Here is a 23,815-nt window from a genome sequence, read left to right on the forward strand (position 1 = left end):
TGCTGTAGATACGTAGTGTTCTCCTAACTGGATTGTGTGTCCACTAACTCACTGTCTGCTCTTGGCCAGCACTGATGCAATGTCTAGATTCTCCAGACTGGAGATCCAGCTTCTTCTGGCAGCTCTTGGACATCTTGGTGCAAATCAATCAGCCTGTGGATTTTGGGGCTGTGTCTCCAAACTGGCACTAGGTACAAGGGTTCTTCTACTCCTTTCCTCAGTTCACCCTCTTCACTCACACTGCCTGGGCTTGCACCTCTCACGTAAAGAACAGTGTTATAATTCCTGTCTCACTCTCTGCTTTCTAGAAGACCTGGTCTAATTCAGCCTGGATTTAGGTGACTTAGGTTTAAGTGTCCGCTCTGGTTGACTTATCATTTCAGATAATTAATTTCTTTTTTCTGGGCCTCAGTTCCCTACCTTGAAATGAAGACCTAGAGCTATGGAATCTCATGGTGTCTTCTCAGTCTTCATATTCTTTGATCCTATAGATTCCCCTAAAAGACCCTCATAAGTTCCCTGTTAAATGGTGAGCTACAAGCCCCTTTCAACTCAGTCGTATCACCTCCCCACATCATTTTTAATGAATCTTGGTTTCCTGGGCAATTTTTATTAAAAAAAAAGAAGACAGGGGAAAGCAAGTTTGGAAACTCATAGACTCTATGCCTCAAGGAGATTTTCCTAGAACATTTTTTTAACGGTGGTGGGGGGCTTATTTTGAAGGGAAATTCAGTCGTTCCAAAATGGCCTTTGAAACCAAAGACTGTGGAAAAGTTTAAGGAAAAGCACAAAGTGATTGGGGATAAATAGTTCCATATGAGTTACTGGATATAATATTCCTCCTTGTACTACTCAATTCTGGGTGAAAGCAGAGACTACATGCTTGGTGTGTGCTAACAGATGTGTGTTTAGGTTTAATGGGATTTTTAGAAGGGTCAAGAATTCCCCTAAAGAGCACTTAGTCTACTCTGCTCTCTGAAAGGTCACAAGAAGCCACCTGAAATTCCACCTCCTTTATGTTCCCAGGCCTTCGAAGTTTTGTTCCCTTATAAATAATTTGGATAAGTCAGCAAAAGTAATGGTGATAATATTAGCAGTACTAAAATCCATACTGCGTGTTGACTGTGTGGTGCGCGAACTCATTTGGGTTTCACAAAATGAGAAGCTCAATAGCTTGCCAAAGTGGTACAGTGGCAGAGGTGAGGCAGGATCTCAGGGCTGTTAGGTCCCAAAGTCTATGATTTGGTTGCTACGTGAAATAGGAAAGGGGACTGTGACTTGGCTTCCATCTGCCCAGGAGCCACTCAGGTCACTTCCAGTGTCAGTGTTCGACAAATGTTTGTCTCTTTGATTGGAAGAGTTACTGGGCCAACCCTTTCGGTAGCAAAGAGGGATGGAACATGGCTCCCAATTTCCCAGAGAGGCCACTCAATGAAGGAGATGGGGCACATCATGACTGTCACAGGCAATCACACAGCAGACAAGGGTAAGTGGTCAGGAAAAAGTACAAGGGATTTTGACAGGCAGGACCCTGGTAAGAGCCCTGGCTGGAGTTATGTCATGGTTAGAATTCTGACTCTGCTGTTTCTCAGCCATGTGACCTTGGGCAAGGTACTTAACCTTCTTCAACCTCAGCTTCAAGGAAAATCAATCACTTGAATAGGACCATGCATGTTACACAACATTCAGCATCTGAAAACACATGAGAAAGAAACACATTTCAATTAATGGAATTATAGGATTATGAGTGATTTCTTTAAACATTTGTTTCTATGTAGGAGAGCAAAAATATACATTAAAAATAACAGGAAATATTTATGAATTGTAGAGTTGGCAGCAGAATTGGTGTTTTCTGAGGGTGAATTCTTTATTGTTTAGGAAAAATACTTAAATAGGACTTCAATTTGAGGAAGGCATGGCCAGAAGCTAGTCCAGAAGGAGAAGTGGAGGCAAAGGGCAGGACGCTTAACAGTCGTGTATAATCAATTAAAAGATGCGTTTCCTTGTATACCAAGAAAATTACTATGCTGCCTGTGACAGAGTGGCCAGCAGCTCGGCACTTTCACTTCCCTTCACTCTTGGGTACAAGTTATCCTACATTTCCTAGTCTTTGTGCCCTGAGCGCAGTCATAGGGTGCCAGCCAATGGAACAGGCGACTTGCAGGTCCGGCTCACAAAACACTGACTATATATGGCTCCTTCTCTTTTCTTGTTTGCTAAATGTTGATGCCCAGGGCAAAGTGGCAGACACAGAGAAGATGGCAGACCCTACGTGAGCCTGGGTCCCTGTGATCATGTGGAACAGAGCTCTTGGGCCCCTGTCCTCTCATGGACTGGACTTCGTGGGCAGAATAATGCCCTGCTGGGGCTGAAGACAGAAGACCCTGTGCAAAAGTCAGTGCCATCTGCTGTCAAATTTTTAAAAGAAATCAGTTTTCTGTATTATAGTGCCTTGAAGTTCTTCAAAGCTTGAGCAGAGCTGGTTAATCTCTCTGGTCTAGAGAATTAAAAGAAGGCCGGCATCTATATGTGAGAAGGCTGGGGAAGAGGCGGCAGGGGATCTTGGTAAGCATTTAAGCTGATCTGCTCCTTGTTATTATAAATACTACTCTTCTTGGGGTTTTATTTGTTGTTTTTGGTACCGGGGATCAAACTCGGGACCTTGCACTTGTGAGGCAGGAGGCGGAAACACTGAGCCAAATCCCCTGCCCAATGCTACTCTTCTTGGGATGGAGATTTTCCTAATGGTTGCTCTGAGAGAGTTAATGAAACAAAAAAACTAAGGGCTTCAACTAGATTGTTGCCTTTTCTCCTGTACTCAGAATAAACACGCATTTATTTATCCTTAGTTCTTGAGCTGTGGTTTAGCAGTACAGCCTGCATGGGTTCCCGGAAGTGTATGACCCTGGTCTTGTTCACACATCCTGGCTTCTTCTCCAGAGCCAAGATCTGGGCTGGCAGGGCACATTATGGTAACCCTGAGAAGGCAGCCCAGAGGAGGTGAGGTTCTGAACGTCATGTAAGGTGAACATGGCTGTTAACAAACTGGTCTGAGTTCACCTGAAATGGGTGGGGAAGATATTCTAAACCTCAGCAGCAGGAGCATCTTGAAGATCTGCTATGTGCCAGGGTGCTAGGTGGTAACATCTGTCAAACTATTTAATCTTTTCAGCAACCTGTTGGGATGATATTCTGAGTGTGCCATGTCAGCCAGGTGGAAACCTAACACTCAGAAAGGAAAAAGTGACCACGTACTGGGGACAAATCCTGGTGGTTGTAATTCCAGTGCTGTGTGCTTGAACACTGCACCACAAGAGACAAAAAATAACTGGAGATGTTTCATCTTGGAGCCGAGGAAGAAAAGACTCAAAGGGATGGATGTGACTGCTCTCTGTCCTCAAATCCCTGGCAAAGAGATGCAACTAAAATGACCGAGAGCAACCTGGAAGGCACACAGCTGATGAATGGCAGAGCCAGAATTGGAACCAGGGGTTCTTGGAGATTTATTTTGCATCTATAAAAGAGAAAACAATAACGTCACAGAGCTCTCAGGAGGATTAATGAAAGTAACATTTGGGGTCCGTACAGACCTGACACTTAGTAAGCTATCGGCTCCAGGGCCAGATTTGTGGCCTGTCTCCTGCTTCCCAGACTAAGTGGTTCCGTCCACTCAGCCAGCAGCAGAGGTGGAAGTGTCAACTCTGAGGCTCAGCTGGCCTGACACGGTGATTGCCAGGAATGGGGCATACACAAGTCCTTGGTGACACCCTGGTTTGGAGATGGTGGTCAGGCCCACAGGGCCACACTCTGCATCTCTGGTATGGGACTGTCTGCCAGTCGGAGAAAAAAAAAGAAAAAGGTTCATGGAACAGGAAAAGAGATGACGTAAGGGCTTGGAGTGGGGGTGGCGAATCCTGCCAGGTGTCATCTGGGTTACTTGGGCTGTCTTTGTAGGGTGACTAAGAAGATACTTGCCGCCCCCAAAGGAGCTCACAGCTCCAGTGTCAGTGAGGGCCGTTTGGTACCGTGTCCCTCCTTCCAGCCTATTGGCTGTCTGCAGGGAGATCCTGCAGCGTCTGCCTTCGGTGGCAGTGGGCCCAGACAGGCCTCCAGCTCCCTTGTGGGGTACAAGTCTTTCTGCTGCCCATACTGCACCTCATATCAGCTGGACATGGTGGGCACCGGTCCACCCTCTAATTCCCTTGCCCTGTAGTGTGTATTGGGCAGGGCATGGGTTTTGGAGCCAGAAAGCTCTGGTATTAAGCCCAGCTAAACCCACGACTTTACCCCAGACTCCTTTCTTGTCCCCCGGCCTCCCGACTGGATGGGACTGATCTCCTCCCTACCCTGCTTCATAGCATTCTCGTCACTTTCCGGAATCTTTGTGCAGTTGTCTCTTCTCTGCCAGCAAGTCAGCTCTGGGAAGAGGGAGAATCAGCCTGTGCTGTTTACTGCCCTCATACTTGCTTACCCCCAGGCCACAGTAAGTGCTCAATACACATTGGAGTTGGTCCGGTTCCCAGCGCTGTCCCTCATTAGCCCTTCACTCTGGAAATGACAGTCTTCTGCTTTTAACTGCAGATTCTTCATCGCTAGAGGAACGGATGCTCTCTGCCAGGCTGTCTGGCTCTGATGTCCAGCTCCCTACTTCTGGCTATCTGCAGCTTGTGCCCTGGCCCACGCAGCGTGAGTCACATTTCAAGAACGTCGGGAACTTACTCATTGTAAGGATTTGACATTATCTGGAGAACCTTTTCACTCTTCAAATCGTCCCTTTCTGATGTGGTCCTTGGCAGTGTTCTCCATCCCTCCGGCTTGTTTGGGTTGGGTCTCTGGATGGGGCCAGGCCAGGCCAGCACAGATAGCTACCTACTTTGTTCCTGGCAGCCTCGCCCTGTGCCTTCTCCTAAGGGGTTCCCGCAGAGGGCGGGGCCTTGCCAAGCTGGGAGAGAGCCTGCTGTGATGCTGACGCAGCTGAGGGGAGGGGAGGCCATGACTCAGTGTTTGTGGACCGTTAGCTGGCGGGTGAGTAACACCAGGCTGAGGCTGAGTGTCTTGGGAAGTGGAGAGACGACTTAAGTTCGATTGGAACCAGGAGGTCAGGGTCACTTTCCTTTATGGCTACCCCTACTTCCCAGCTGTGTCCTCACTGATGTTTACTTTAGCCCCTCTGGGCCCCAGTGCCTTTTTTGTGAAATGTCTGGGCTAACAGATGAACTTATCACTCCCTAGCAAGATTTGGAAGTGTGGAGGGAAGCCATTTTGCACTGAGTACTTGCTGTGTGATGGAGACTTTACATCTGTCACTGAATCTAGTCCCCGGGAGGTTCCTGTGTGCTCTGGAGGTGAGGCGAGATTCTGCCTTGGTGCTGGCTTTCTCTGTCCCAGCGTTTTCCCAGTTGTGTGTTGGAACACTCCATTCTGCCCGAGGTCAGTAGGTTCAGAGGACAGACATTCCTTTAACCCACCTGTCCCTTCATCCAGCAGGACCAGCAGAACACTCACTGTGGTAACAGGTGCCCTTTGGGATCCAATGGTGTCAAGTCATCAGGAGTTTAAGCGAAAGGCTTGAGCCCCTCCAGACCTGTGCATTGGGTGCTCAGCAACCTGGGATTGGGCTCCCCAATATTCCAGTGTTGGACAGGGCAACTTCTCAGATGGGACACCTAAGGCCATAAGGCCTGGGAAGGGTCATTCTGGGGTCTTCTTCTCTACCTCAGGGTCATGAAGGATTTCTGCATTTATAATTTGCCTTGAAATGATCAAATCTGCCAATCTAATTGATAAGGTATTTTTATTTTTATTTTTTATGTGGTACTGGGGATTGAACTCGGGTCCTCGCGCTTGCGAGGCAGGCTCCGGAACCACCGAGCTAAATCCCCAGCCCCTGATAAGGTATTTTTATATTACAAATTAGTTGCTGACCAAGGAGTCACTTCTTTATGAAATAATTGAGAAATCTAAGTGCCAGCAGGATTGCACGGGCAGAAGCACATAGCCCACAGCCTTCAGAAATGGTAAAATGATGGATTGACCATTCTTCCTCAGTGTCAGGTTGCCAGGTTAGAGAGCCGTCTGTCCCTGGCTGGCTGGTGTGTGCTCCAAACTGGGGTGCCCATCTTCTGAGTATTTGCTCTCAGAGTTGCTGTATGGAAATCTGGAATAAAAGCAGGGAGGAATCTCTCTGACCCAATTTTCCCTTTTGGAAACTGTTCCATCCTTGGGACTGTGGGCTCTGTTCACTTGTAACACTGGTGACATCAAGCCTTCTAGACTTGACTGGGTTGTACCTTGCAGGGGAGTGGTAAGGATCAATAATAGCATGTAGAAAGCCTTTTATTCAGTAGACTCCACGAGACAGGGTCACACCAGCTTTGGCCCCATGGGTACCTCATTTCCTGGCCTGGTGCCCTCCACAGAGCAGATCCTCAGCCACCTTCCATGAGCAGGGGGTGGCAGGCTGTGTGAAGGGAGCAGTGCTCATCAAATGCCAGCTGTGACCGCCCACAGCCCTGGCATTCCTGAACCCTCTTTCTGTGCATCTGGTTACAAAGGGCATGGGTTGTGTGGTCCCCAGAGTCCGCTCCAGCTCGGACACTCTGTGCCTGGGTCTGAATACTGCTGAGATTCAAGGAGAAGAAATGGTCTTCTGAGGCTGTGTATGGGATGATGTGAAGTGTTTCAGAGGCAGAGCTGTGTCCCTTTTCTCTGCCCCTATGGTTCTCCATCTGGGCCTCTCTTTCTCCCTCCTCCCATAAAATCCTACAGTTGGCAATATCTTTCAGGAGCACTGGGTTCCAGGCTGATTCTGGCTGTAAGCATGTCCCCAGGCAGCCCTGGAGATGGGGGGCCCTTGATGTTTCTGTGACACACTCAGAGGTCAGGGCCCTGTACACAGAGGGCTCTGATTCCATGGTGGACCAGCTGCTATGACTGTTCAGAGTGACTCAACTCTAATGTCACAAACTCCAGACGATGGAGAGCACCATGGTGACAGGGATGGGAAAGTCTTCCTCTACAGATGTATTTTCATTCTAAAAAGGAAAGATCGGAGATGGCTAACACAAATGAAAAGTTTGAGAAAAATAAAAGCATAGAAATAAAACAAGAAATCAGGATGGAAGATGTAAGGGAGAAAAGATCCCCCCCCACACACTGCAAAGTTTCAGGCTGACACCTCTACTACAAAATCAGATTGACAATAGTGAACAATACCCCACTTTACTTAGTGTAACTTTTGGACAGTATAGGAATCCTCAGGAATCAAGAGTCAAAGACCCAAAGACCCAAGGAAAACTATTTCTGTAGACAGTCACACCGAGGTAGGCCTGGAGGACAAAAGGGTGTGTTCAAACGGTAATGAACCAGGGGCACTTCGGAAGGCTTACTTTTTAGGTTCTTCTCGGCCTCCGGATACCAGGCAGCACATCTGTGGAATGACAGTCTGTGACCTACTTCGGGGAGGTAGGTCAGGGAATCCTGGTGGTTCTAATCCTTAGGGGAAGGAGAGAGGCCAGAGGAGACCAGACAGGGATGTTCTTTCTTCTGCAGTTTTCTCAGTTTCCTTCCGTTTAAAACACTCTGTACATCAAGATGTCATATTTCGAGGCTATCACGTTCTGAGTCCCAGGGAGGCAAAATAAGACTTCCTGGGGGTTTTCTATGCCTGCTTCCCACTCTGCTCCCAGCCCCGTGACTCTGATCTGTGGCCCACTTTTCCATCCACACTAGTCTTGGCCATGGGGCGTCAGGAGATCAGAGGGAGTGGGATGCAGTCATGAAGTCACTTTGAACAGGCTGTGTCTGTCCGTAGAGGACATTGCCCCTCTTCAGATGACCTTGGCAAGACTCTTTGTAGACAGGCAACTGCCCACCTTCATGGATAGGAGTGAAGTTCCACTGCCACTGGGCCCTGAGGATCACTTCACTGTCTCAGCCCACACCTGCAAACAGCCTCATAGTGAGCGAACCTTTCTTTCTCTGAGTGCCAGGATTGGAGTATACTGGCTGCCTCTTGTTAGGATTCTGACTGATAGTTAAGGACAGAAAAACTAAAAAAACCAATGCCTATAAATGAAATAGAAATTATGGTTCCCTGTACATGTGCACCCCCTCAGCCAAAAACACTGTGTGTATGTGTGTGTGTGTGTGTGTGTGTGTGTGTGTGTGTGTGTTTGGCTGCATGTTTAACTGAACTTGCCAGTGACCCAAGCAACAAAACTATATGAAATAATCTCTAGTCATCTGTTCTTCCTGCCAGGGCCTGAGGGGCGTTCCTAAATCAAAGTCTCCCATCACTCTCCATTACTTGGGTTATAGCTGGAACTGTGTCCTTCAAAATGGTGAGCTCCAGTCCTAAACTCTATGCCTGTGAACGTGACCTTAAGCGGAAACAGGTCTTTGCAGATGTAATCATGTTTAATGATGCTCATGCCACACAAGGGAAGGGTGGGCCCTATTCCAGTGACTGGTGTCCTGATTGGAGGGGAACCTTTGGATTCATACCCACACACACACACATGCGCACACATGCACAATCACAGAATGCCACATGAAAGTGGAGGAAGGATCCACAACCAGAGGCTCAGGCTTGAGAAGCACAGGCCAGATTCTCCTTCAGAACTTCCAGAAGGACCCCACCCCGTGGACACCTTGATATTAGAGCCCAGTCTTTAGAAGTAGACCAAACAATTTTGGATAATGTGTTGCAGCAGCCCTAGGAAATTAGCACACCTTGAAACTGTGTCAAGGAACCTCTCCCCCTGCCTGTGCCTATCTTTCTGGCTCCATCTCCCTCCACTCACCAGCTTACCCTTTTTGCTTCTGGAACATACATACACTGTGTTATTTCAGGTCTCTAAGCCTTTTGACCTTCTTGCTGCTTGGAATGTTCTTTTTACTTTCCGGGACTTGGCCAAGTCTTGTCTCCCCTCATAGATTGAGCCCAGGTGCCACATTTTATAGGAGCCCATCCTGATCTCCAAGCTGGGTTGAGTTTGTTGTCTCCCCGGGACTCCAGTGTCATCCATAACAGACAGCTAGTGTGTTTGTTTCTCTCCCTCCACAGCAATCTCCCCATGAGCAAGGCCTTGTTCATCTGCACCCACAGGGACCACAGTAGTGCTTGGCATATGGGAGATGCCCAGTGTTTATACATTCCTTTAGCATGGCTTTGCTGCAGGCTAGTCACTTTTCTTGGTAGTGTGCATGAATTTTATTTAAACGACATTGAGAGTTGCAAAGGACATTTTGTAACATGTGTGTCTACAAGTGATGGAATTAGAATTTAAATCTGGACAGTAAAGTCTAGTCACTTCCATTCCAATCTGCTACTTCTTCACACTGGACAGATAATGAGGGGTCAGGTTAGGAGTGCTATATTTTTGTTCATAGTCATTTTTTGCTATATCTTGAGCAGCCAGTTTGGAGCCTTGCAGGGATGTTGATCAAATGATTGTGTATTTACTGAATCTCTGGTTTTCTCAACAAGCAGAAATGTTTATCCCTTCAAAACACACATTTGCTAAGTGGAGCAATGTGGATGGAACACTCAGACCTTTGAAGAGGCTGAGAATCAATGGGCAGAAAATTAACAATGAGAGAAGCTGGTTTAAAGTCTGCTGAGCAATGCCATTTTTCTGTGCAGTGTCACACACTAGCAACCAGACTCCTGTTCCTGTCTGTGCAGCAGCCTGACTCCTGGAGATTGGATATGGTGCATTCCAGGGGTGTCATACATAGGTCTTTCACGTACCTGGTTAGCTCAGATTTCCTATGAGTGCTAAGCAACCAGCATTTGGGTCCATAGCAGCAAGGAATGCAGGCCTGGGAGAAAAAGTGCTGCCTTCCCAGCCGTGTCATGCGTTAGAGGCAGAACTGCAGTAAGATCCCAGCTCTCCTCCTTGACCTATTCTGTTCTTAAGTGTAATTGTGACAGTTGTTCCGTATGTTAGAACACAGCTTTAGAGATGGCTTCCAACCCGCATTTCCAGACTCTTCATCTTGCACAAGACATCTGAGTTCACAAGCATCCCTTCATCGCCTCCTACATCAGGCCCATGGAGGGAGGGAGTGATTAGTGTGCAGGAGGGACAGAAGTGGCAGACCCTTTGTCAGGCAGCAGGGAGTCTCTATGCAGAATGTCACCTTAGGGCATTTGTAGGAGAAACAAAATTTAATAATTCCAGTGACTTTTATAATGTAGCAAAATAAGCACAGATAGGACTCATGAATTTCCCAATGCTTGGCGCACAAATTTATATTGTTTTCTAATTTTTCTGTTTTCTTTGGGGGACTGGAAAGGCAAGGCCACATGCTGTGGTGAGGGTAGAGTTTTCTTTTGAGGAGAGGAACTGATTCCACTGTTAGTCATTTTGGGAGTTGTTAATTCTGGGACAGGCCATCAGTGACATTTTGAACTGGTTCAAGAAGATTTTGGCTCCAGATTTTAAATTGGGAGAAAGGAACTGAGACAGTTTTGATGGTAGTATGGGCAAATTATGTGTGTGTGTGTGTGTGTGTGTGTGTGTGTGATATTCGACGAATAATGGTCTCCAAAGGTATTGGGTCCCAATTCCTCATGTGCGCAGATGCCCCTGTATTTTGGGAAAAGGGCCTTTGTACTGTGATTAAGTTAAGATCTTGAGATGGACTGTCCCAGAGTACCTGGGTAGAGTCTCAGCACTGTCACAGGTATCCTTGCGACAGGCTGCTGAGAGATTTAATGACACACAAAGAAAAAAGGAAGCCATGGGTCAGTGAAGCAGAAATTAGAAAAATGCAGCCCAAGCCAAGGAACACTAGCAGATATGAGAAGCTGGAAGAAGTAAGGAACAAATTCTCCCCCAGGGCCTCCAGAGGGAGCACGGCTATGCCAACACTTTGATTTTGGCCTTATGAAATTGATCTCCGACTTTTGGCCTCTTGAGCTGTGAGAGAACACATTTCTGTTGCTCAAACCACCAAGTTTGAGAGTCTGTGGTACTTTGCTATAGCAGCCACCAAAAACTAGTGTAGCTAGTTTGAAAACTAGTGGAATAGCCAACCAACATTGACAGCAGCCTCTAGGGGGTAAAATCAGAACCCCAGGGCTGGGAGAAGGGCTTTTAGGATGAAAGAAACCAGACTCCTGCTGGATAGCAGGAAAGCGGTGCCCCTGGGGGGCTGGTGTGGGTGTCAGTGTCAACCCTGGTAGAGACAGTGGCTCCCAGCATAGCAGAGCTCTCTAGGGAGTGTTGGTGTGGAGGCAGAAGACCTGGGCAGCATGGGACAGGTGTGTTTGTGTAACCGCACCTCCAAGTCCATCCCCAACACAGGAAGGGCCTGTAGTAGGCACTCCAATGAAACTTTTATACTTGTGTCTAAGTATTTAAAAGGTAAATTAACTCAAAGTGTTATGTAATGAATTTTGACAAAATTAAAAAAATGTTAAATTATAATTTTTAGATGAGTTAAAGTCGACCAAGTATAAAAATGACTGAATTTAACTATTATTAAAAATGCCAGTGTGTTCCACTGATGAGCCAACAGTGTTTGGATGAGTGATTTAACTAAAATATATATCATTTATCCACTTTTATACAATTATTCTGTAAAATAAGTATTTTTTACCCTTATTTCTTCAAAATTAGCAATTATGTTATTATCATTATTTTCATATGATTCATAGTCTACTGACAGTAATATCAAGCTATACCACCCTGCCTGAGTCATCTTATTTAATAAATAGCTTTAAAAATTAATTTAACATGGAGAAACTTCACTTTCCTGGAGTAAGAATTATCAATACAAAATTTAGATCAAACTTTAGACTGAAAAAAACACATGAAGATGAAATTCAAATTTCTCGGTCATGTTTAGATAGTATAAATAGTTGTACATGATGAATGATCATGATTGCAAAAATATTGCAAAATACTTAATGTCACCATGTCAGTCATTATTGCATTGTGATTTCTTCTCTTAAATATATTTTCTCCCTTCTAAGTACAGCACAGAATGTGGAGGTTAGCATCATAGATACAACAGAGCAACATGACATGTCTCATTAAAGAAGGCATCGAGAAGGACATGTCCCCTCAGAAGTTTTCTCCCCAGGGATGCATAACTCAATCAAATCATGAGACTCTACACAGCCTAGGGTCCAGGTCCCCAAAGGGAGGGCCATTCAACCAAATAACTGATCATCACTTTGAGAACCTCAAAGCCACATTTGACGAACAACAAGGAAAGGCTGAGGCAATGTGACAGACTGAATGAAACTAAGAAGATATCACAACTAAGGAGCCTAGAGTAGATTCTAGTGTAAATAGAGGACTACTGGAAAACACTGATGAGTCCCAGTAAAGTCTGCTGTTCAGTTACAGGTATATACCAGTGTTATTTAAAAAAAATCTTTTGATCATTGTACTGAGGTTATGTGCACTATTACACGTTTTTCTTTTCTATTAAATTTATTGGTACATTTTAGGTATACAGTACAGTTACATTCATCATTAGCATCTTGTACCTTTACTTGATGTATTTTGGTTCTTATTTTTTCCCCATTCCTCTGCCCTCCCTTCATCACCTCCACCCTTCCCTATTTACAAAGACTTTGTTTCCATGTTTTTCCTTTTCTTATATTTTTCTTTTCCCTTCTTTCCTTTCCCTACCCTCCCATTTCCCCTACTCCGTTAGATCTTTTCTTCCTATTTTACAATATCAATGATACATTTTGATTCTTATTTACACTGCTAGTTTTTCACACCAGAGAAACTCCTATTTATTTCTTTGTGCACTATTAAAAGATTCTGATGAAGGATAAGTGAGAGTTTTTGTACTTTTTTTGGTAATTCTTCTCAGTGTTTGAAATTACTTAACAATAAACAGTTAAAAATCATTTTCTTACAAAACGAAACATTGTAATACACAGTGACCTCAATGGCAAATTCTACCAAAATTTTAAGAGAGAACTTGTACCATTCTTACAGGAAATCTTTTTAGAGGAAGAGCAAATAATTCTCCAATTCATTTTATGAGCCTGGCAGTACCCTGATTCCAGATATTAAAAGAAAGAATATCCAAGATTAATAGTCCCATGAATATAGATGCAAAATATTGGCAAAGCAATAGTAAATCATATCCAGCAATATCCTGTTTGCTCCAGGAATGTAAGATTTGGGTTAACATCTGAAATTCAGTTATGTAATAAAATGATATTAATAGAATAAAGGAGGAAATGATATGATCATCTCAACAGACAGAGATAAAGCACTTGAAAATAGTAAATACTCATTTACGATAAAATTCCTCAGCAAACTAGAAATGGAAGGAAACTTCTCTATTCTAATAAAAGTCATTTTATAATAAAACCTGCAACTCACTTTATAATATTGAAAATGAATCCTTTCTTCCTACATTCAAGAATGTTCATTTTCACCAGTTCTGTTCAATAATATGCTAGAGATCCTGGACAGTCAATAAAGCATGTGGCAAAAAGGCACTTTGATTGAAAAAGAAAAAGTAAAATCATCTTTGTTGATGACAGGATCATATGTGTAGAAAATCCAAAAGAAACTACAAAAAGCTGCAGGAACTAAGTAAACTTATCAAAGAGCCATTGGAATAGAAATTCAATGTACCACAGTCCACTGTAATTCCACATATAATGAACAACAATTGGAAAATGAAATTTACATAATGTAAAGTACTATCAGAAGATATTTACTAAGATTTGTGAAATGTACAAAGCATTGGTGACACAAATTAAGACCTAACTTAGTAGTGTGGTATTCAAGAATCAGAAAACTCAATATTTTAAAGATGTCATTTAACTCTCAAATTAGTCTATAAATGAATGAAATTCCAAAAGAATTTTCCAGAAGAATTTTTGTAGAAAATGACAACTGATTATCAAATTTATGTGGAAACACAAAAACTCAAATTATCCAAAATGCTTTTGAAAAGAACAAAGTTGGAGGACTTATACAACCTGATATCAAGATTTATCATAAAATTATAGTAATCAAAACAGTGGTATGGTGCAAAGAGAGACATAGATTAATGCAACATAGTAGAGCCAAGAAAGAGATAAAAAACAGGGTAATTAGCTTTTGATCAAGGTACCAAGACTGTCCAAAGGGAAAATAAACAATGCTGGAACTGAATATACATTTGAAAAAGTATGCACCTTGGTTCTTATTTCATACCAAACACAAAAATTAACTAGAAATGATCACAGAGCAATTTGCAGAAGCTAAAACCACTTAAAAAAATGTATAACTCACTGAGAAAGAAATTGAGAAAACAATCCCATTCCCAATAGCTTAAAAAAATTAAATACTTAAGAGTTAGCTTAACCAAGGAAGAGAAAGACCTTTATAACAGAAACTAGCACCCTGAAAAGAGATTGGAGAGGGCATCAGACAATGGAAAGAGATCTCCTGTTCCTGGATAGACAGAACCAATATGGTCAACATGGCCATATTACCAACACTGATTATATATTTAATGCAATTCTACCAAAATATCAATAGGATTCTTCACAGAATTAGACAAAAAAAAAATCCTAAAATTTGTATGGAACTAGAAGAGACTCAAAACAGCAAAAGCAATCCTGGGCAACAAAAGCAAAGCAGGAAGAATAACCATCCCAAATTTTGAGTTATATTACAAAGCTACAGCGATAAAAACAGCACGGTTTTAGTACCAAAACAAATGTGCAGCTTAGTAGCATTGAAGAGAGGATGTCAGGCACATTCAGTCATTTGATCCTTGACAAAGGTGCCAAAACATGCTGGAGAAAAGACAGCATCATTAAAAAATGGTGCTGGGAAAACTGGTTATCCATATGCAGACATGTTTGTGCATAAAGAGGGGGTGTGCAAAAGCCTCTCAAATTTTTGGGCATCATCCAAGTCTGTGGAGGACACCAGGGCCTCCGCTTCTGCTAGGATGACTGGGCTATGCAGACACATTTTAGTCCCATTGGGAAGGAGTGAGAGAGCCCTCTGGGTTTACGGGCTGGCCAAGAAGGGCCTGGAGGAGGCCCTTGACAGCATGGGAGAGAGCTCCTGGAGGAAGGGCAGCCTGCACAGAGCTCAAAAGGCAGCCAGTCATCTAGAGCCAGCGTTTCCAAAGTGTGCCTCCTCTCAGGCCCCAGCGTAGCACCAGCTTTGCTTGGGAAATTGTGAGAAGCACAGATTCTTGGTTGGGGCCCAACCCAGACCTCCAGAGTCATAAACTCTGGATGTGGAGAACCAGCCACCTATTTCTGATAAGTCTCCCATGGATGCTTAAGTTTGAGAGCCACTGAAGTAGGTGAGGGGTGTGTGTGTGTGTGCGTGTGTGTGTGTGGTTGGGGGAGTTGCTCCTGGCCAGGGCAGCAGAAAGGGATAGGTTTGGGAGAGAGGTGGGAGGTAAGTGTGCCATTCTGTGTCTGTGGGCAGACTCAGGGGTGGTTGTGTCACAAGAAACGCAGGGATTTGGGACAGAGTGTGGGGAGTCCTACAATCAGGAAAGGGTGGGACTTCCTCCTGTAGGGAAGGTAAAGCACAGAAAGATTTGCAGAGGAGTTTCCCATCAGCTTTTGGCTGCCCAGTGAGAGGTGGGTGTGTAAAAAGCAGGCTCCGGAGGGGAAACCCCATGTGAGGAATGAGGTCCAGAGCAGGCAGGGTGAGCGGAGTTGTATCTGGGGCCCACTCTGACTTAGGGGCAGCAGCTGCCTGAGTGCTGTGTTGAGAAGGATTCTGAAGTCTGGAATCCAGAAGAAACTGGGCTTGTGGCTGATTAGTCAAGTCTGCTACGGACATGAGAGGAGGGTGGTGGGGAGCTTGGTGGCTCATGTGCTGTTTATTGTATTTGAGTTTCTCCTGCCAGATAATCAAAAACAAAGCACATATTCTCTCTCCTAGTCAATGCCAGCAATGCTCGATTCTAAACTGTGTGACCCAGAGTCATTTGAGGGACATGGATGTAAACTCCCCTAGCATTTGACACAGTGGCTGAAATTCTACCCTTCTGCTTTACTTTAGGAGAGAGTACCTAAGGTCCCTTTAGAACCCTAAGATCCTACAAGAGAAGAGCTACCAGTTCCCGATTAACATATCATTTGGGCTACAAGATCCGCCAGTCAGTTGTGGCATGCAGGGCCCAGCTTCAGGAGGGAAGATCATGCACAGTTCAGGAGATGGCTGAAGCCCCTTTCTGCTCTGGTATGCTTCATGGCACAGGACCCTAAAAGGGTACCAGCTTGGGGGCCTGGAGCACAGCCCAGAGCAGCCCTCCTCGGGTGCAGGATGGATTGGAAGACCCACATTCATGTATAAAATGTATGCAGTCTTAGCATTCCACTCCATAATACACAACATCTGGGCTGGGTTTAATGTCGATATTCTTGACATTGAATCGTATTTGAAGGACTTTACCAGAAGTGCAAAGGAGGCCGAAGGTAGATGCCCCGTGTTTGTCTTGTAACCTTGCACCTGCACCACCTGACCGTGGACTTGAGAATTCCTGTGCTCCCCAAGGGTAGATGTGCCTGTGGGGAATGCGCCAGAGAAGCTGTCAGATCTGGTTCTGAATTGAGACTCCCTTGCCTCTGAGTTGTGTGACTTGGGTGAATTACTTTACCTTTCTGAGCTTGGTTTCCTGATCTATGGATAGGAGAAAGTAGAGCATGGGTAGAGATAAAAATAAAGTGTCGCATATTAGGACCTCACTAGATTTTAGTTAAATCCCACAAGGACCCTGACTCATGCTTACCCAAACATCCATCATTCTCAACATGGGCTTAGATGAATAGATTAGTTGAGGGGTAAATTCAGATTTTTGGCTGTCCTCTGCCACTTCTTCTCATTGTAAATTTTTGGGTGTCTGCTAAGAGGACTCAAAGAAAGAGGAGTCCCGGATATCTCCAAGGAGAAGGCACTGGAGCTGGGCCTTGCAGAGTGGTGCTATGGTTTAGATGCAGAATGTGCCCCAAGGCTCCCTGTGCCCGTAGCTGGGGCCTGGCTTCAGGCAGGTCACTGGAGCATGAGCAGGAAGGGGGCATCTCCCACCCCTCCTCACTTTTCTCTGTGCTTCCTTGCACCATGATGTGAGCGCACTTTTCTCCACTATGTGGTTCTTGCCCTGGAGCCGGCCAACTATTGGACTGAAACTTCTAAAACTATGAGCCAAAGTAAGCCTCTCATCCTTTAAATTGAGGATCTTGGGTATTTTGTCCTAGTGATGAAGAAAGGGTTTAAGACAATTAAGTAGGGTTTTCAATAGGCTCAGAGCTGGGTCATCAGCAGTGAAGCAGGAACAAGCAGATTTGGGCCTTGGGTATGAGCCTGGAGGGCCTCCTCCACATAGAGAAGGCAAGATTTTATTTATTTAGCCATGGCCATTGAGGATCTCTGAGTGACAGCCTTCTGGGGACAGGTTTCTTTTCCTCTTTGTGGGTCCTGCTGTGCCCACGGTCCCTAAAGTAAACAGCATTCAACTGATGATCTTTTTCTTTTCTTTTCTTTCTTTCTCTGACTTTTTCTTTTTCTATATGGTACTGGGGATTGAACCCAGGGCCTTCACACTGCCTTACATCACCAGTTCTTTTTTTAATTTTTAAATTTTGAGACAAGTTCTCACTAATTTGTCCAGGCTGGGCTTGAACTTGTGGTCCTCCTGCCTCAGCCTTCCAGAGTGTTGGGAGCATTAGCTGACTTTCAGATAATGATGGAATCTCTGGGACAGCAGACACTTGGGAGGGATTGAAGAGGGTGTGTCTGGAGGCAGAAGGGCCTGTTCAAAGTCCCCTAGGATCAGGTGGCAGATGCTGGTCCTTGGGGGCTTGGCAGTGGCTGTGGGCAACAGAACAGCTGCTCTGCGACCTGGAGCATCCTCTTCTCCTACTCTCGGCCCCTCACATGCAGCACTGAGAAGACTGGACTCAGGGGTGGAGTCTGGGCAGTCTAATTCATCTTGACAGCATGGGCCCAATGTTCCTCCAGAGCCCCTGGTCCTCTCTTCCACCCGGACTGGAGCCAAGTCCAGGGCATGCTCTGGAGAGGAAACAGTTATTTGCATCTGAACATAAAACAGCACTTTCTGAAGCTGTGAGCAGGGCCCAGCTGATGTGAGCTGGGCTCCCTCACAATTACAACCAGCTTGTTTCAATTTGGGGCTGATGGGTGAAGGGTGGGTCTGCACTGTTGGCTTCCCTCTTGAGGGAAGATGTGTACACATGCACACACACCCACCCACAATACGCCCACACACCCACATGCAACCAGTCCTCAGTGCCTGGCATCTTGGAGGACTGGGATTCCCAGAGGGTTGGGTGAGGCAGGGAGGGAAAGGGTCGTGCAGTGCACTTTAAGCCCAGGACTCAGTGATTTTGGGGCATTTGCTAAATCCTCAGGTGCTGCCGGGGTGACCTGCTGGTCCTGTGACCATGTTACAGTTTTGAACATCTATAAGGCATTTTGCTAGATGTTTCCCTCTGTAGCTTCTTTGGGAGGCAGGTGGTGGAGAATGAAGTAGGCTGGTTGCCAACGCCTTTCATTGTTCCCCTCAAAATGATAAGGCTGAAAATGTCACGGGGGCAGATTTCAGGAGGCTCCTTGGAAACTTGCTGCTCTGTAAAAGGCTCAGTTATTTTTCTGTATAGTCCCTTAAAATCAAGGCTGGATACAAATGTGTAGACAAACAAATAAATAAATGCATAACAGATCAATTTCTTCCCTTCTCATGGCCCTTTTCTTTTCCTCTCCCTTTTCTCCTGTTTTCCCGCATCCCCTGCCCTTTCATCTCCTCTTTCTGGACTCTTGCAGAAGGTCTGCAAGGACTTGCTCTTCGGCAAGGTCTGCTTGTCCTGGGCCCTCTCTTTCCTCCCCTGCCCCTATGTCCTGATTGGTGCTTTTGACCAGCACAGAGGCAGGAGACCAGCCCTAAAGCAGATCCTGGCCAGTGGTGAAACATCTGGGGCTGGGACTGAACAAAACAATGAGAAACCCCTTTGAGCCCAGGGAAAGGGGGCAGCGTGACACGTAGCCATAGCTGGTGAGCTCAGACTAGTGACTAACTGGCTGTTGAGCCTCAGTTTACTGCCCATGAGTCAGGCATAGTGACCTGTACCTCAGTGCTGGGGCAAGGGTGATACAGTGGCCGGCCTGGTATCCCATGTTGATAGCTGGTTCTTATCCAAAGTGGCTTACCCTTTTCCAAGCTCTTAGATGAACTAACTCATTTGACCTTCACAATGCCCTTGGAAAGCAGAATAATTACAGGTGTTCAGGACTCCCGGGGCACCCCCACCAATTCCTCTCTTCAAGGAGCCACAAGTCTTGCAGAAAGCTCTCTGGCAACATGGAACAGTCCTCTTCATTAATTAGGTGTTTCATTTTACTGCCAGCTCTTTGTTTTCCCCCTGGAGATCTGGCAGGACTTCCAATAAACTGTATTTCAAGGAAAAAAAAAAATAGAAAAAGACAGTGAGTGGCTTCCAGGTTGGGGACTTCAGGGTTTCCTTCTTCAGGGAAAACAATTTGGCCATTGTCCTCAGTAACTGGACTCCTGGGGTTGGGGCAGCTGTGGGCTTTGCTTCTCAGATTATTTTCCCCTTCCTCTTCCCTGTGGTCAGGACCATTGCTTATTCCCACAAAGGAAATTAAAGTTTTGGTTTTGGACTTATGTTAGGGATGTGACAAGGCTTTGCTGGTATCTCAAAAGGGGGACCGAATCCCTTGCAGAACCTGCTGCTAATTAAGAGTTTCCTTCTGGTGAGTGCTCTGGGGGCTCCGGGGTCCCACACTGGCATCTCAGGGGAAAGCCTCGGGGTGCAGGCCTGGACTTGTCAGCACTACATAGCTTTGTGGTGATACAGGCCCAGGAAGTCCAGTGTTTTGTCTTCCAGCTGAATGCTTAACTCTCCAGCAGCAAGGAGGAAAGTGAGCTAGCATAGCAGTTGGGGCTTATGGTGGGACTTAGCAAAGCACCAGGCTGACCTGTGTTCCAGTTATCGTCTTCCCACCTCAATGTTGGCCAACTTACTGACCCCTCCGGAGGCCAGATGCTCTTCCCTACTCACTCAGCATCCAAATGTCATGGGCCGACTGGCACTCTCGAGACAGCTCAGAACCATTGCATGTGTAATGCTCTGTGGAATTCCACTTCCCTCCTAGCACTGCCTCACTTCTCGGCTGCTCTTCAAGTCTCAGGTCACATGTTGCTGGATTCAATATATATCTATTTCTTTGCAGGAGACATTTATCATTTTTCTTGACTGCTTAGAACCTTACCCTTACACGTAGCATCTCTAGCTTATCGACATTAATAGAAGGCAGTGGTATCTCTCACTAGAGAAACTAAAAAGATAAGACAGTCTCTTTCCCAGCACCTCATTATGGGGCGCTAAACATTTGTAGAAAGTTTTAAACCCGTAGAAGATCTGAATGTACTGATTTTCTATGGCCTCCACTAACTATAACCACTTAGTAAACTTGGCAATGCCAGCCAGCCAAGCGGCAGGTTCGACTTCTGTTCACTTAGATGTTGTTATATCCCCAGGTAGAAGCTTTCTTGCTTTGGAAATGAAGACCTCTAAACCAGAAGAATCAAAATTTGAGATAGGAGCAAACATCTTGTGAATGGGTTATTAGTGGTAATGGTTAAAAAAAGCTCCTCTCACTTCTTGGTTTTCACCCCCAAGATTTCTGGCTATTGGAAAAATTGACTTCAAACATGAAGTGGGAGTTCAGAGCACACACTGCATCTTTATTTACTTATTTTTTTGGCACTGGGAATCAAGCTTGGGTCCTTGTGCCTGGTGAGGCAAGTGGCGGAACCACTGAGCTAAATCCCTGGCCCAGAGAAACAACTGTATCTTGTACTTCAGCACTACAACCTTGCTAGTACCCTTATCTAGAAAGCACCATGTAAGTGAGGATCAGCAGGTCATTCTACACTGTTCCCTGTCGCCAAGTGATGGATTTATGGTAAGACTCAAAGTGAGTCCTTTGTCTCACTTCTTTCTTGTAAAATAATTTCCTTGGTCAGAAGCAATGTGTGGATTCCATAATTGAGAATAAGGTACTCTTAAGTCTACACTACAGATGGTGGTGCTGTCAGCACACCGTGGGCAGAGAGATGAAATTCAGATACAGGTTAGAATCGATTCTAATGAGGATAAATCATGGTCCTGAGCAGGGTTCAGGCATCCAATTAGACCAGTGGTTGAGTGTGTTCCCTAGAAATGGTACCATAACCTAGGCTCAGCATTGGTCCCTACTGGTAATAGGTTGGACACTCCCTCATACCATGACAGATTCCTCACTAAAGTTAATCTTTCCAGCACTGCTAATCTCTCACTCTGTGACTATAGCCACCGTACTCATAAGCCTATTGGGCAAGCATAGCAGTGACTGGAGGAGAAAGTAGTAGCTAACAAACAGGACGTCTTGACCATCTGGCTGTTGAGTGTTCCTTTGTAGAGTATAACTTGTTTGTGGCCATCTACACAGACACAAACAGTCTCATGCCCTGGGCCCATTCTGAGAGGGCAGACCTCCTTGATAATCTGTACTCTTGTCCCTTCCAAACATCTGCCATCTGGCCATCTTGACCTCCCCAGACCTCCTCAGTAGGCTCCAAATACCTCTCTCTACAACTCGGTGTAAGGGGGATCTAGTTCAGCTATTCAGATCCCCTTAGTTTTATACTTACTTAATGGATAACGAGGAATCTGACGCAGGACTGATTTCCTTGCTTTTCTCTAACAGCTGTATTTCCCACCTCAACACTTGGGCTTTCAGAAAGGGAAGGAAGCCAAGATCAGGGAGAGCTCCAGGCAGCCCAGCAGGAGAGGTGACTCATTTACTTCTAGAGGAATTAGGTCCTGTAATGTCCCATTAATCTGGCTTCATCAGGAAATGAGCTGTGTCACGTAAGTAAATGTTCCAATAACTGAAGCTGACTCTTTCATGTGCCAAAACTTGACTTAATCATTCTGGATGCAAGTCTTTCTAAAATTAATTACATGCTTCCTTGCCTATTTCAGCAAAGGATCCTGCCCATATTCTAACCTTTTCTTGAGGACATGGGGACCATTAATTCACCAGATTATATAATTTAGGAAAAAATAAGGCACTATTTGCTTCAGCAATGAATTGCTCCTTCTGTGCTGTGAATTTTGAGTTCTGCCTACTGCAATAATTCTCATTTATCTTTGGCCTTTCTTCCTTGTGCCCTTCAGTAGCTGTGTGACAGTCAGACAAGAACAGACTCTGGAGTCAGGCCGGAGTTTGAAGCTCGGTCATGAATGGTCTCTGGGGTCCAGTGTTGGGCCTAAGTAGCCTGTCTGATAGTGGATCTGGAAATTCCTGCCCCTCATTTTCATGGAAGGACCAAACATACACTAAAAAAGAAGGTGGAGCCTTGTGAATGTCCCCAGCACACTGAAGATACTGAGCAATAAACATCGCTCCCAGTGGGTGAGTTTACTTCTTGCTCTGTGTCTTCCTTCCCTTTCCCTACACAGATACACTGCAGAAAGTTATCTGTGAGCTTCATGGGCAAACTTGCCATGGTCCTATTTGCCCCATCCCCAGGCTCCTGACACCTAGCAAATTGGATACAGGGTAGCTGGGGGTTGGGGTGTGCTTTCCTTCATCACCAGAGAAAAGCATGAGCTCTTCGGGGAAGCGAAGCTGCTCTCCTCTTCGCATAAGTTTCAGGATCCGTTTTGCATGTGGAGATCCTGGGAGATGTAGCAATTCTGCAGACTCTGGATCTTTAAAATGCTGGCGTGCAACCATCTAGCTGCACTTTGGATGCCTGCCTCAAACTTTTCTGTTTTTAAGGAGAGCTGCAAATGCCTCCCTGTTCGACTCTCTGGGAGTGGGGAGAAGAGAGTTTCTTGTTAAACCAGTCATAAGCTCTCAGAGCTGTAAGTAAAAACCATGAGACTTTCCCATACTATTCTTCCCCACCTCTCCTGCACTTATTTTTTCTCAGAAGTGCTCCACCTTTCATGCAATTGGTAAGGCATGAACAGCCAGTGGGTAATTACGAGTGACGGCCTGTTCGACTCTCTGGGAGTGGGGAGAAGAGAGTTTCTTGTTAAACCAGTCATAAGCTCTCAGAGCTGTAAGTAAAAACCATGAGACTTTCCCATACTATTCTTCCCCACCTCTCCTGCACTTATTTTTTCTCAGAAGTGCTCCACCTTTCATGCAATTGGTAAGGCATGAACAGCCAGTGGGTAATTACGAGTGACGGGGTACCTCTGACAGCCCCCTCCTGCCAAAGACGCTAGGATGTGGATCATCTTTTTTTTTGAAAATAAAGACTTCTCTGGAGGGAAAGCAAAGTGAGGGGAGGGAAGGGAGAGGAAGCTTTTATTATTTCTTAAGCATCTAGTATGTGTCAGGCTGTATATGTGTTGTTTCATTTGATGTTGACAGTAATTCCAGTTATTGTTTCCTTGCAAAGTAGGAGAACATCTGGAAAGGCTGGATAATTTGTTCAAGTTCACTGTTACAGAAGAAGAATTGTATTTGGCAGGTAACAGACTGTGGAGTAGGTATCTACCTCAAGGCGCTACCTTCCCTGTGAGCTATATTTAAAATTTTTGATGGAAGTTCAGGCTTGCATCCAGAGTACAGGCATGGCAATTATCATAACCTTTTTTTTTTTCATTGAGTTTATTGGTACATTTTAGGTATACAGTACAGTTACATTCATCATTGGGATCTTGTACCCTTACATGACAGGTCTTGGTTCTTGTTTTTTCCCCATACTCCTGCCCTCCCTTCCTCCACTCCACCCTCCCCTGTTTACAAAAACTTTGTTTCCA

This window comes from Fukomys damarensis, unplaced genomic scaffold (genome assembly GCF_012274545.1).
Source record: "Fukomys damarensis isolate Sample0158 unplaced genomic scaffold, DMR_v1.0_HiC HiC_scaffold_23, whole genome shotgun sequence".
NCBI classification, from domain to species: domain Eukaryota; kingdom Metazoa; phylum Chordata; class Mammalia; order Rodentia; family Bathyergidae; genus Fukomys; species Fukomys damarensis.